The sequence below is a fragment of the Vombatus ursinus genome, unplaced genomic scaffold (genome assembly GCF_900497805.2).
Source record: "Vombatus ursinus unplaced genomic scaffold, bare-nosed wombat genome assembly UNPS02009918.1, whole genome shotgun sequence".
In the NCBI taxonomy this organism is placed as follows: Eukaryota; Metazoa; Chordata; class Mammalia; order Diprotodontia; family Vombatidae; genus Vombatus; species Vombatus ursinus.
In genome coordinates this window covers 5,624,404-5,638,171 of record NW_020949696.1, presented here as the reverse complement: position 1 = coordinate 5,638,171, position 13,768 = coordinate 5,624,404, and the positions used below count along the sequence as shown (strand labels likewise).

The following is a 13,768-nucleotide window of genomic DNA, read 5'->3' as shown; positions in this document are numbered from 1 at the left end:
CTGTAATTTTTTTATTCTGAGATTTAATTAGGTGCTCTTTAATGCATCTTCTAGCTCTGAAATTTCATTACAGCTCTGATGTTCTCTATTTTTAAAACAGTCTCTTCTAGCAGTGACATTCTATGATTCTAAAGCACAAGTGATACTATTATAAAAATGAAAATGAAAAAAAACAACTCATTTTTTCCCCTGTACTTAGTTTAGAGAGTTCATCTAATAACATATTAATTGAAATCGCATGAATGGCTACCTTGGAAAAGAACATTTGCAGACTCTCATTCCCTGCCTTTTTGGGGGGTGTAATAGGTAGGAAGAATATCAGACCAGGAGAAAGAAGAGATGGAATCTACCGCTGGCTCTGCTGTTAAGTGGATGTGTGACCCTGGGCAAGTCTTTTCACCTCTTTTCCTCTCAAGTCACATTTCACATTCTCATGTGAAAAATGAGGGCCTTAGATTAGATTATTTTTTACACCTTTATAGTATAGAGAAGCTTGCTAGTGAACAGGATCTCTGCTTCATAAACTCTCCTGTCTTTGTTAGCTTTAAGTCAGTTCTTGGTTTGTGACGCATTTATATGGTTGTTGCGAGGATAATTGATGACTGAAGACTGTAACTTAAGGAAGAAAATGGGAGTGAGAAGGTTCTTTTAAAGCACAGATTTTGTATTTCATGCGAAGTACCTTGTAAGGAAAAGAGACAACAGAAATATACATCCTCTGATGTCATGAAATTCTTGGGATTCATGCAAGAGAATGCCTTTGATATGAAAGGGATAAAAGGTGAGGCGTCTTTGCACTGTGAGAAGCCCCCTGGACTGGGAGTCAGATTCAAAGATCTTATTTCAATACATAATAGCTGTGGGACCATCGGTAAGGTATTCCATCTCTCAAAGCCTTGTGGGGCTTAGCTGTTAAGCAGAAATGGTACTCCTTGTACTGTTTGTCTTATAGACTGTTTTGAAGAAAATGTTTTGTAAACTTCAAAGTGCTTTAGAAATTGAAGCTATTCTTACTATGTTTTGTGTTCTAAATGTCCTTTCAGCTCTGATATTCCGTGAACAACCAAACTTCCTTGAAATAAAGGATTCTTGTTCAGATATGGATTGTATCAGATGCCCTGGGAAGTCCATTGGAGCTCTTTGATCGTGTGAGGTCCAGTGTAGTGACATACCATTAACTCTTAATTCTTCATCCTAATGAGCAGCGGGCAAAACGTGGATAGCTGTAATCCAGGAAAGTGTCATTTCAAGCCCTTGGTTTCAACTTTTCCCTTAACTTGCCTCCTCACTTGCAAAAGTGGCAGATTAGAAATATCCATTAAAGTCTTTCTCATGAGTGGCAGTGGCAGTGACCACCAGTTCTTGAAGGCCCTGCCAACAGAGCACAAGCTCTGGTTTACCAACTGGAAAAGCTTTGACTATGGCTTGGAGATGGACTTTCTGTCTGTAGGACATGGCTTGGAGATGGACTTTCTGTCTGTAGGACATGACAGTTCAAGGACCAGCTTCACTAAAGTCTGAGAGGCTTATGACCAGCTTGGCAACCAAATGAATTATTATTATTTTTTTTTTGCCCCAGCACTAGTTGATAACTATCTCCTGAGGTGGGGAAGGATTGGTAAGGTGATAGAGGTCTTTTAACATTTGAACAAATTAATCAGAAATCTTCTGTCTGTCTTTGAATATTCTCCTGGTGAGGCCAGTTGTGTGAAGTAATTAAAGGAAAGGGAAGAAAGATTCCCAGCTCTGCTGTGTACTGGCCACAAAACCGTAGGCAAACCATATAACCCTTCGTGTTTTTTCTTATGTAAAATCAGGATAATAGTTGTACGACCTCTCTGAGTAGGCTTTTAGGAAAATGTAATTTTTAAAAAAAAGCGAGTTGTAATGGTGATTACCTACTCTATTCGTACCAGATTGGTAATAATCGGCCTGTGTTTTGTCCTGATCAGACCACAACTAGAGAATTATGTTTACTTCTGGGCACCACTTTTTAGATAGGATATTGACAAGATATGTGATTTATGGAAAATTGTCACCTAGGCTTTGCTTGAGGGATCTTAAGAGTGTAAAACATCAGAGCTGTGAAGGACAGACCTTTGAAATTCCTTGTAGATGGGGAAACCCAAGACCAGATAGGATGAAGGACTAGGCCAGGGTCTTCAAAAAAAGGCATTGGTAGTGCAAAGACCAGAAGTCCTAGCCCAGGGCTTCTTAAAGAACCTGTTGGCAAACTAGAGGCTGCTTGTCCTTAGCCTCTTAACTCCTGGAATGATAATGCCTTGAAATGGGAAGAGAAGTGCTGCTTAAAAAGCGAATAATTCACACTAATTCATTGTTGGTGGAATTGTGAACTGATTTACATGATAATTTTGTTGTAAATTTGAAAGGAATAGCAAGTTATGCATAGTAGATTTGCAGTTTCATGTGCTGTCATCTTTTTTTATTGTACTGTTACAGAAATGCTTGTTTTATTCCATAAATTAAAAATAAAATAACTCAATTTTGAAAAGCAAAGAAAGGAGGGGAATATCAAATGTGGTGTCTTATTTTCTTTGCGAACAATGGCAGGGCAGTGTAAAAAGTCTCCATTTTAATGTAGGTTACTGTTAGTTACTGGAGAACACTTACCTCAGGGAATCCAAGCCAGCAATCACTTTTTATCCAGGTCAGCCTGAGATCTCTCCTCAGAGAAATTAACTTGGAAGAGAAACTTATAATAATTTTGAAAACTGGCTATTGGAGCATGCCTGTCAAGCCTGATTTTGGCATTAGGCCTGTGGGCTGACCTGGCTCTTGTTTTCTTTCTTTCTTTTTTTTTTTTTTTGTGATATTGTCACATTGTATAGCATTAGGCAAGCAGGAAATAATAGAACCACCTTCATCCCTGATGTTAATACCATTATAACCAGACTTCGCAGGAATTTACTGCATCACCTAGTCCCCTGCCCATCACTATTCCATATCTCAACACATAACCTTAACTCAGCCTTGGAGCTTCATTTCCCTATTATGATCTCCCAGGTCTCGAACAAGATCTATTATAAACCTTTATATGCCCAGATTTTGGCCACATGTTATAGGGTATTATCATGTATTTTGATCATAAATCAGATCTCTAGAGAGTGGATAAAATATTCATTCAGTCCTCTTTTTTTGTTCTTTGCTTATAGAAATGTTTGTTGACAGATTCATTATTAAAAAAAAATTGGTTGTTTATGTTATATGTCCAAGCTGTCTGGGCACAGCTGCGATGGGTGCAACTTGACGGCATGTCTGAATGTGAGGTGATCCTCAGGAGCTGGTGTACTCTGAACTTTAAGAGTTGGACTGGAAAAAATGGACTTGATTACATGGCTGAAGTGGTTGTGATCACATTAAAGCAGTGTGGTGTAGTGAAAAGAGCTCTAGATTTCGTGGTAGAGGACCTGGGCTTTGTAACCTTTTACCTCTGTGACCTTGGACCTCACTTAACCTTTCTGACCCCCAGTTTCCTGAATTATAAAATGGGAGTGTTAGAATGTATGATCTTGAAGGCCCCTTTCTTCTCTAAAGCCTATGAATGCACAAAGCAAATTGTCTGAATGTTCTGAGCTTCTGAGAGCTCATGTAGCAAATAGGGAAATGAATTCTGTTAGAGATGAATGGAGGGCCCAGGGCACAATTTGTTTAGTGGCCAGAATGAGGCCTGTTGTGGGTTTTTTTGTTTTCTAGAGGCAGGAATGATTTATTGTGACAGTTTGTCTTTTTCTATTGTATTAAGTGGACTTTTTACCCATGGTGGAAGCAGGTAACCAGTAATTTGGGGAGTTCCTGATTTTTGTGAATGTGAAATTTCAGTATACCTCTAAGGGAGATCTGGGGAAATAATAGTTCACATTTATATAATGCTTACAACTTACAAAGTACTCTACATTTTCATTTAATCCTCACAACAATTTTGTGAGACAGTGTATTATCTATATTTTGCAAATAAGGAAACTGAGGCTGAGCGATGAAGTTACTCAGGCTAACTAAATGTCTTGCTTATGGTCACACGAGTAATACGTATCAGAGGTGGGATCTGAACATTTTAATAGCATTTCTAAGATGTTGAACCCATCAGGAAAATACAATTCTGTGTAATGAGATTCTTTGTGGGAATTTTACAGTAGCGTAACGTAATGTATCAGCATTACTCTATTCAAGCCTTCCTAATCCTCTGTTCCAGCTAGGGTCATATAGGGAGGCTTTGGTCCATTGTTTTGTAAGTGGATGAGGTTTCCTGATTTATAACATGGAGATAAGATCATGACATAATATAGCTTAGTTTCTATCAATTTGATCAATTGACAAATATTTATTAAACACCTTCCATCTCTCAGACACTGAAGATCTGAAGACACAATGAAATAGTTCCTACCCTCAGGGAGCTCCCATGGCAACAGTTCATGTACATGTACGTATTTATAATATCGTATATACTTATGCAAATAAGTGTATATAAAGTAAAAAGTTTAAGGAGGAAAGGTGTTCGGGGAATCAGAAAAGGCCTCATTTACAAGGTAGTACTTGAGCTGAGTCTTGAAGGAAGTAAAACCTGCCGAGGTGGTGAGGAGGGAGTGTATTGCAAGCATGGAGGATGCTGGTGCCAAGGCATGATGGCAGGCAGAGGTGGAATCCTGTGGGTGAGGAAGAGCATGGAGGCAGGTTGGCTAGGACCATAATGTGTAGGAAGGAGAGCAGTGGTAATGAAGCTGGAAAGGTCAGGTGGTGGGGCCAGGTGGTAAAAGGCTTCAAATGCCAAACAGAGGGGTTTGTTTTATCCTGGAGGGAAGAACTGCAGTTTATTGAGTGGGCAAGTGGCAAAGGTCAGGCCTGTCCTTGAGGAAGATCTCTTTGGCAGCTCTGAGGAAAGCAGATTAGAGACCGGAGAGCCTTGAGACAGGGAGGTCAACTAAGATGGCGGTCTAGCAGTAGACTCAGCCAGAGGTGATGAAAGCCTGAGCTAAGACCATACTTGTGTGACTCGGGAAGAGAGATGTCTGGAAGGCAGCACGACCAGCCAGTGTGGGGCTATGTGGGGTGAGGAAGATGAGGGAGTGAAAGATAAAGTGAGGCTTGGAACTCAGGTGACTTCAAGGTTGATGGTGCTCTCAGCAGAAATAGAGAAGTGTGAAAGAGGGTTAGGTTCAGATGTTAAATTTAGCTCATATGATTTTTAAGTATTAATAATTGGTGAGGCAGATTGCTAAGTTTTTCTGACTGTGATAGAATTGTTGAAGGTCAGAGCTAAAAGGGACCTTAGGGCATGTGAGGTCAGGGCTACAGGAGACCTTAGACTGTGGAAAGTCAGAGCAGGAAGGGATGATAAGAACACAAGAGTGTTAAAACCAGGACCTTAGAACCTTATTCTAAGCCCTAAGGGGCAGGAAAGAGAAGTGGTTTGCCCAGGTTTCCTTATTTCTCAGTTGGGGATTTATATACCTCTATATATCTATATACCTTTATATAGCTGTATACCTATAGATAGAAGGGCTGTTTAGAGAGAACTTTCCTGCCTACCTACCTAGTAAGGTCCTTGAGAGAACCTTCAGTGAGTTTGCATGAAAATGCTTTGGAAAATAGTGTCACATAAGTACAAGGTGGGCAATGCAGTGACCGAGCACCAAGAACCCCAAGAGCTGAGAGTCCTCATCGTGGCTTTGTTGCTATTATTGTCTTGAGCGTAGAACTTGGGGTTGTAAGAATTGGTGCTAATCAGGAGGGTCTTGGTGTCACTGTAACAGGTTGTTGGCTGAGTTGTAGTGGCCTTGGTCACAAGCTCTGCTTCTGAGGTTTGGCTCTAATGTTAACTTGCTGTGTGACCTTGGGCAAGTCCCCTCCTCTGTGCTTTAGTCAAGTGAAGGATTAGATTAAATGATCTCTTAAGGTTCTTTCCAGTTTTGACATTCTGTGTTTTTTTGGTTTGTGGCTTGCTGATTGATCCATTCTCCTGCCACTTGAGGTTCCATGGAAAACTTCTTTCCTTTTACATGGCTATCCTAATCAGGAGTCTTTGCTTTATTCTAAAGATAGAATAATTGTTGCCTCCTGGAGTCATCAAATTAATTTCTTTTTTTCAAGTTGGATTCCTACCTCATCTTTTGATGTTGACCTTTGAGAACAGGGGCTCTTATCTCCCTTCCCCAATAGGACAAGGAAGCAGCATTAATGTAGCTGAGAATAACAACAATTCATAAACTACCCATGAAGTAGATAGTGCAAATAATTTTATTCTCATGTTCTAGATAAGCGGGCTGAGGCTCAGAATGTTAAACAACTTCCCATCAGTTACATGGTTAATAAATGGTGGAGATGAGGCTTGAACCCACATCTTCTGACTTTAAGGCCCCGACTCCAGTGCAGCCACAAAGCACCACAGATCAATGCTGCGTTTTAGCTCAGGCTGCCCTCCATTCCCGATGACCTTATGTTAATGATGGAAGGTTCTGTGTAAACAGGGAGCTTCTCTAGGAGACGGGAGTAACACTTACTTTTCCATCTCATGAGCTCACAGCATCTGTATTTTCTGAACTGTTGCCATGAGACAGACTGCAGAATCATAAATATAGGTGTTATGAAGCCATGACAGAGCAGGCTGCTCCGGGAACATGGGTTTAGAGGAGACGGCACCAAACGAAAGGGAGGAGGGGAGCTCAAGACTAACAGAAGTGAGGTGACAGGTGTGAACTGGGGCGGGGAGGGGGAGCTTCAACATAGAACATGACAGCTGGAAGGAACCTTAAAATTCAATTTGATACAAGCATGTATCAAGACAAAAATGAAACAATCCCTGCCCTCAAGAAGCAGACGACAGGCCCGCAGTTAAATAGCCACAGAATGATTTAGTGAAGTGGGACGGGGGGAGCTCCTAGGGAATCAGGAAAGGACTCCTTCCTGTAGGAGATGGCTGAGGCATCACTAGGATTTCCCCTAAACCTACTTCTAACTTTTCTATTTAGGTTGAGAGCACCACCATCCTTCTAGTGAACCAGATTTGCAACTTTTGAGTCATTTTTGACTCTTTACTGTCTTTCCCCCCCTCCCCCCTTCCAATCAGTGGCCAGCTCTGATTGATTCTACCTCCATAACATCACCTGAATCCTCCCTTATTATCCCCTCTCACCTATACAATTGCAGTAACTTCCTAATTTGTCTCCCTGCATCCACTTTCTCCCTTCTCCAATCAGTCTTCCACATAGCTATCAAATAGATATTCCTCAAATATAGGTCTGACCATGGAAGTTTTCTTAAGAAGCTACTTTGGCTCCCTAGTGCCTATTGGATAAAGGGACAAACTCCTCTGTACAAGCTACCACTCTGACATTTAACACCCTTCACAAGCTGGCTCCAACTTATCTTTCCAGACTAATTTTACTTTTCTCCCCTCACATGCTGCACATTCCAGCCAAATGGGCCTCCTGCTGCCAGACACAACATCCCATCTCCCAACTCCGGGCCTTTGCACAGACTGTCCCCCATTCCTGGAACGTTCTTCCTCTTGATTGTCTCCTGGGATTCCCTAGCACACTTTAAGTAAGCTCAGCCATCTCCTACTGGAACAGGGTTCTCTGGGTGCTTTCTCCCACCTCTCCCCAAGTTATTTTGTATCTGCTTATCTGTGGGCTTGTTGTTTACCCCCAGTAGAATGTACTTGGCTCCTTGGGAGCAGGGATTATTTCACTTTTATCTTTGTATCTTTAGTCCCTTAATATATGTTTACATTGAATTGGATTTTAAACTTCCTTTTTGCTGTCATTCTGTATTTAAGCTCCCCCCAAGTTCTGACATGTCACGTTCTAATGTCCCTTCTAGCTTTAATAGTCTATGATTTTATAATTCTGGAATTAGATGATTTCTAAGGTCTTTTCCCTTTTTTTTTTCCCCGGGGTAATTTATTTCATTGCTTGTGCCTTCCTTGGATTCTGTATTTGTTGACCTTTCTTGTATTTCTGTTGTCTGGGCTCCCTTTTCTTCATTTCAGAAGCCCTTGATGTCATCTCTACATTTTCTTCCTTTCTTCCAGTCTGTGATAATGAGTGACTCTTCTCTTTGCCAAGGCCAAACCCTCTGCATGTACCCTTGATCCTCTTCTCTTTCCAATTTTCCAGCTGATTGCCTCTTTGCTCATTCCCCCTCTTTCTCCAGGCACCAGTTTCTCCTTGTCTACTGGACTGGCTCCTTCCCTTTAGACTTCACATGTTTAGGTCTCTACCATACTTTAGATTCCTTTTCTAGATTCTACCGCATCCCCTCAAGCTATCATCCTAGATCTCTCCTTCATCTCTCAGCCAACCTCCTAAGAAAACCTCGCTATGTTGTTGTGCATTGAGAGCAGGGATAGTCTCATTCTTTGTATCTGTATTCCCAGCATAACACCTGGTATACAACTGGCACTTAATAAATGAACAGGGGCCGCTAACTGCTTTGTTGTTCTTTCCTTATGTAGTTTGGTTATCATCTCCCTGTTAGTTTTTGGGTATAGACATTTCCTGTTTACTTTTGACTCTTTTCTGGCATTTTGTCTTTTGTGAACTTCTGGATATTTGAATGACCATTCTTTCCTTCCTTGTAGTTGCTCTCTATCAGTAGCTAGCTTGGTAGACAGACAGACATGGGCATTTTTTGCTTCTTCTATCTTTTTCAATATGTTACCCTTTTGATTAGTCTTGCAAGATACCAGGCAAATATATTCTTACTCTTGGGTGCATTCTATCTGTAGCCAGGAGGTCATCACTTTTATATTTTAAGCCATAGCACAGGAATCCAGATCCCATTCTCATATACCATCTTATTGGCCAGCTGTTCACTTCCCAAATAAACAAGTCTTCTCTTATATCCCTTACCTTCTATGGGCAGCAGTGATGAAAGTACCACCTGTGCTCCTGTGGGCTTCATTTTTTTTGCCTGAGACTTCATAATCTTTGGCAATGTTTTCTCGGTTCCTTCTGGCAGTCAGTGAACAAACATTTATTAAGTATTTACTATGTGGCAGGCAATGTGTTAAGCTCTGGGGATACAAAGAAAGCCGAAAAACAAAACCAAAAACAAACAAAAAACAAAACCAGTCCCTGGTGTCAAGGAGCTCACAGTCTAATAGGGGAGATAACATGGAAACAACTAAATATAAATAATATAGACAGGATAAATTGGAGTTAATCTTAGGAGGAAGTCACTAAGATTAAGGAGGACTAGGAAAGACTTTATACAGAAGGTAGGACTTCAGCTGAGCCAAGAGGCATAAATGAGAAGGGAGAGAGTTCCAGCATGAGGTATAGCTGTTGAAAATGCTCAGAGCTGGGACATGAGAAGTGTCATATTCAGGGTTCTCATAGCTAGTATCTTTTTTGCTCAAATGAATCATCAGCAAATAATAGCCATCAGATTTGACAGATTTTGGGAGGTTTTCTGTTATGTCTCGAATATACACCCCAGTAAGATGCAGCCTATTATTGTTATGAGGTGAAACTGTAAATATAAATATTTAGCACAATGGATAGAGCTCTGAACCCCAGAAAGACCTGAGTTTCAACCCTGCCTTAGACAGTTACTGGCCATGTGACCCTGGGCAAATCACTTAACCTCTGTCTGCCTCAGTATTTTCCCATGTCAGTTCCTTATCAAAAAGAACTCCAGTGGCTCCCTATTACCTCCAGGATTAAATACAAAAGCTCTCCTTGGCATTTTAAGCCCTTTAAAACCTAACCCCCTCCTATGTTTCTAATCTTCTTACTCTTTAATCCAATGACACTGGCTTCCTTGTTGTTCCATGAACAAGACGCTCTATTTCTTGGGTCCAGGCATTTTCTCTGGCTGTCCTCCATGCTTGGAATGCCCTCCTTTGCCATCTCTGCCTACTGGCTTCCCTGACTTTCTTTAAATCCCAATAAAAATCTCATCTACAGAAAGCCTTTCCCAACTCCCCTTAACTGTAGCTCCATTCCTCTTTGAATTATTTTCTATGTATTTTGTATATAACTTGTTTGTATATATTTATTTGCTTGTTGTCTTTGCCATTTGATTGTGAGCTCCTTGAAGGCAGGGACTGTCTTTGCTTCTTTTTATATTGCCAGCACTTAGCACAGGGCCTGGCACACAGTAGGCACTTACTGATGGTTTATTGATTGGGGGTTGAATAGTTTCTCTTTCGAGCTTCATCCCTTTGTCACCAAGTGCCTATTGGGCATTTTGAATTGGATGTCCTAGAGACATTTCAAATACAACATCCAAAACAGAGCTTTCCCTCCAAATCTACCCCTCTACCCCTCTTGTAAAGTTCTCTTTTAGTGTTGAAGGTACCCCTGTCCTTTCTGTCACCCAGGCTCATAACCTCAGGTCCACCCTTCACTTCTCATTCCCATCATCCCAAGTATTTCATCACTTGCTAAATCTTGTCATTTATTTTTCCACAAGATCTCTTGGATCTGTTTCTGTCTTTCCCCACACACAAAGCTGCTACCCTAGCAGGTCCTTATCACCTCTTGCCTGCACTTTCCAGTTGGAGTCAGGAAGACCTGAGTTCAAATCTGGTCTCACTTATTAGCTGTGTGACCCTGGGCAAGTCATTTAACTTCTACCTGCCTCAGTTTCCTCATCTATAAAATTGGAGATAATAGTAGCACCTACCCTACTTACAAAGTTGTGAGGATAAAATGAGATAATATTTATAAAGTGCTTAACATTGTACCTGGCACATAGTAGGTACTTCATAAATTCTTGTTACACATTTTTAAAAGTCTTCCCCCAGGCCAGTCAGTTTTCCACATGCTGTCAAAGTACTTTTCCTAAAGCTCAGCTTCCTTTTACTCAGTAAACTCCAGTAGCCCCCTATTGCTTCTAGGAATAAATAGCAATTCTTCTGTTTGATATTTAAAGCTCGTTACCACCTGGGCCCTTTCTGTGTTTCTAGTCTTCTTCTACTTTACCTCCCTTCCCATCCGCCCTCTCCAGTCCAGCCATGAGATCTTCTTTGCTGTTTCTCACACACTATGCTCCATCTCCCGGCTCTCTACTTTTGTAGTGGCTGTCCTCAATTCCTGGAGTGCTGTCTCTCTCTCCTTCTCCCTTTTAGTCTCCCCATTGATTGTTGGAAGTACAGGTTATGTCGTATGAATGAAGAGTGAGAGACATTTTGAAAGAGGAGTAGAATGGATTCGATGTGGCCAGGAAGTAGAAAAGTGATAGTCAAAGATGACTGAGACAGGTGCCTTTGACATCCATGTGGAATGTGCTGGGAAAAAAACAACCCCAAACCATCAAACTTGAGTACTTAGAAATGGTATTTTGATTACTTGGATGGCTCTAAAATCCCATTGACTTGGGGCCCTGCTACAAATAGCAACCCTTCTATGCAATTTTTATCTATGTCCTGTGAAAAATTCCTGTAGAAAATGTGGTTGGGGATGTTGCTTCTGCATATCACTCATCAGGGTGTGGATAAGTCCTCAAAACCCCTTGATGAGTAGCTGCTGGGGTATTAACAGCTGTAGGCTGTCAACAAGGAAATGGGGAGTGGGAGATGTAATTAGGGTCAGAGACTCATGTGGGGAAATTAGGTGCTCTGGGAGGGAGCTGCAATTCAAGCCTAGGAATAAAAAGTTTTGCTCTGCCTTCTGTAAGGTGTGTTTACACATGGGACACCCGGCCTTGTTAGGCCGTAAATAAAAAGTTTTTTTTTCCCCCTGGTTCACCAATGGCTTTGTGGAACTTTTGTTGCTAACAATTCCCATTTAATTCCATATTAATAATAATTCGCATTTATATAGTGTTTTGAGATTTCCTGAGTGCCATCATTACAGTCCTGTGAGATAGGCCAAATAAATATTATTGTCCCCTTTATGGAGAAGAGGAAACTAAGAGGGGAGGTGACTTACTCCTGATCACATAGCCAATGAGTGTTCAGCGTGCTACCTGTGGGTACTCCCTTTTCCAGAAAGAAAAATGTTCAACTTTCTATAGTGCTAGAGAGTATAAGAAGCTCATTTCTTAGAGCACCTCTGTCAAGTTGGTAGATAGGCACTTCCTTCAAGACTGTTGAACAAAGGAGCAAAGCTTGCCTTGAAGTATCTAATGGGATAGCCTCATGCTGACATTCTGACTTTGGATAGGCTTTTTTCTTGTGGTATCATTGCCCCTCAAAAAAAAAAACCCCAAAACAAAATACAGGCCCTATAAGTAATCTCACAATCCCAGTGTTACAGACACACTTGGCATTTTATCATGGTCTAGAGCAGTGCTTCATAAACTGTGAGGATATGGGGTTGAGACCCACAGTTTAAGAAGCGCTGAAGAGGTCAAGAGTGGAAAAAGTTTAAGAAGCCCTGGTCTGGAGTCTCTAGAACTGCTCTGGTATTTTCAACATTGGCAGGAAGATGGGTGGGCTGACTAGTAACCACATATATTGTATCATATATCCATCTATGATGTGACATAGGTTTGGGAATTTCTTATAAAACTCTAAGAGGTATGGATGTCACCACCTCTGACCACTGGGGACCTTTTCCCTAGGGTCAAATTATATTTTTAGCAGATACCATCAGGACCATCAGAAAAAGCATTGAGGGTTTACAAAGAAGAGTGAGAGAAAGCATCTTAAAAATTGTTTACCCTCCAGAGGTGGCTGCTGCCAATTCGTCCTGACTATTTTTGGCTTCTGCTTCAGCAGCCCCTTGGTCTGACATCCCTGCTGTGGGCTACCATCCCTGAAAAAGCCTTCAGTGTGCTCGTGACCAGTTACCCAGTGTTCATGTCCCTGCTTTGGTGGGGGAAGCCAAAGCAGGGAACAAGAGTCACCCTCAATGCCACCAGTGACTAATCACCGAGAATATTTTTCTGTCTTTGCATAGCTAATGTTAAAATATATCACATTATTTTTTCAGAGGAAAGACTTTGTATATGGCCAGGTAATGTTTTCCTATGTCAAGGGAGCCATCTGCAGGCCCAAGTAAGCACTGCCTGTCAACACCTATTCCATTGTGTCACTGATTGAACAGCTTGAAAACTTCTGATGGAGGCTCACAGAATTGTAAGAGTAGGATGGGGCTGTAGAAGTCAACTCATCTAAACCTTAATCAGGAAGCCCCATTACAATTTCCTCAGCAGGTTGTTGAGCACCTCCAGTGATGGAGAATTTGCTGCCTGCCTCTTGAGGCATTTCTCTTGGTAGACTGCTTTGTCTGCTGTTAGAACATACGTATTCTCTCATTCTTCATATCCTTAAAGCCTTACACATTGTCTGGCTCATAAATCCCTGTTGGTTGATTAATCTATAGTGAGAAGTTAGTTTCCACTTCCATATCCCAGTCCAGATGCCTTTCCTGAGGTCCACTTGAACATCCCTAGTTGCCTACTGCCTATTGCCATTTGTCTGTCCCAAGGGACAGGGGATTGGCCTTGGCAAGGCAGTATGGGACAGTGGGAAATACACCAGTCTTGGCATGGCAGTATGGCACAGAACACCAGCCTCGGACCTGGAAAACCTAGGTTCGTAAATAGGCTTTGTTAATACCTAGTTGACTGTGGGCAAGTCACTTAAACCTTTATTAATGTCAGTTTCCATTTTCTGTGAAATGGGCATGAAGATTCTTTCCCCACCTTCCTCACAGGGTTATTATGAAGACAGCACTTGATTTACATATCTAGAGGATTTACAAAACTAGAGGAATGTGAGTTTATATTGTTTCTTAATTTTGTTGAGCTTCCATTCCTTATTATATAAAATGGGGATATATTACTTGCATTGCCTGTC

The 13,768-nt window shown here is 41.3% G+C and overlaps 1 protein-coding gene across 2 annotated transcripts in view; it reads left to right on the top strand.

The window, feature by feature from the left end:
• GNG7 (G protein subunit gamma 7) overlaps window positions 1–13,768 on the top strand; it is a 373,686-nt gene that overhangs the window by 45,862 nt on the left and 314,056 nt on the right. The gene's annotated exons all lie outside the window — the stretch shown is intronic.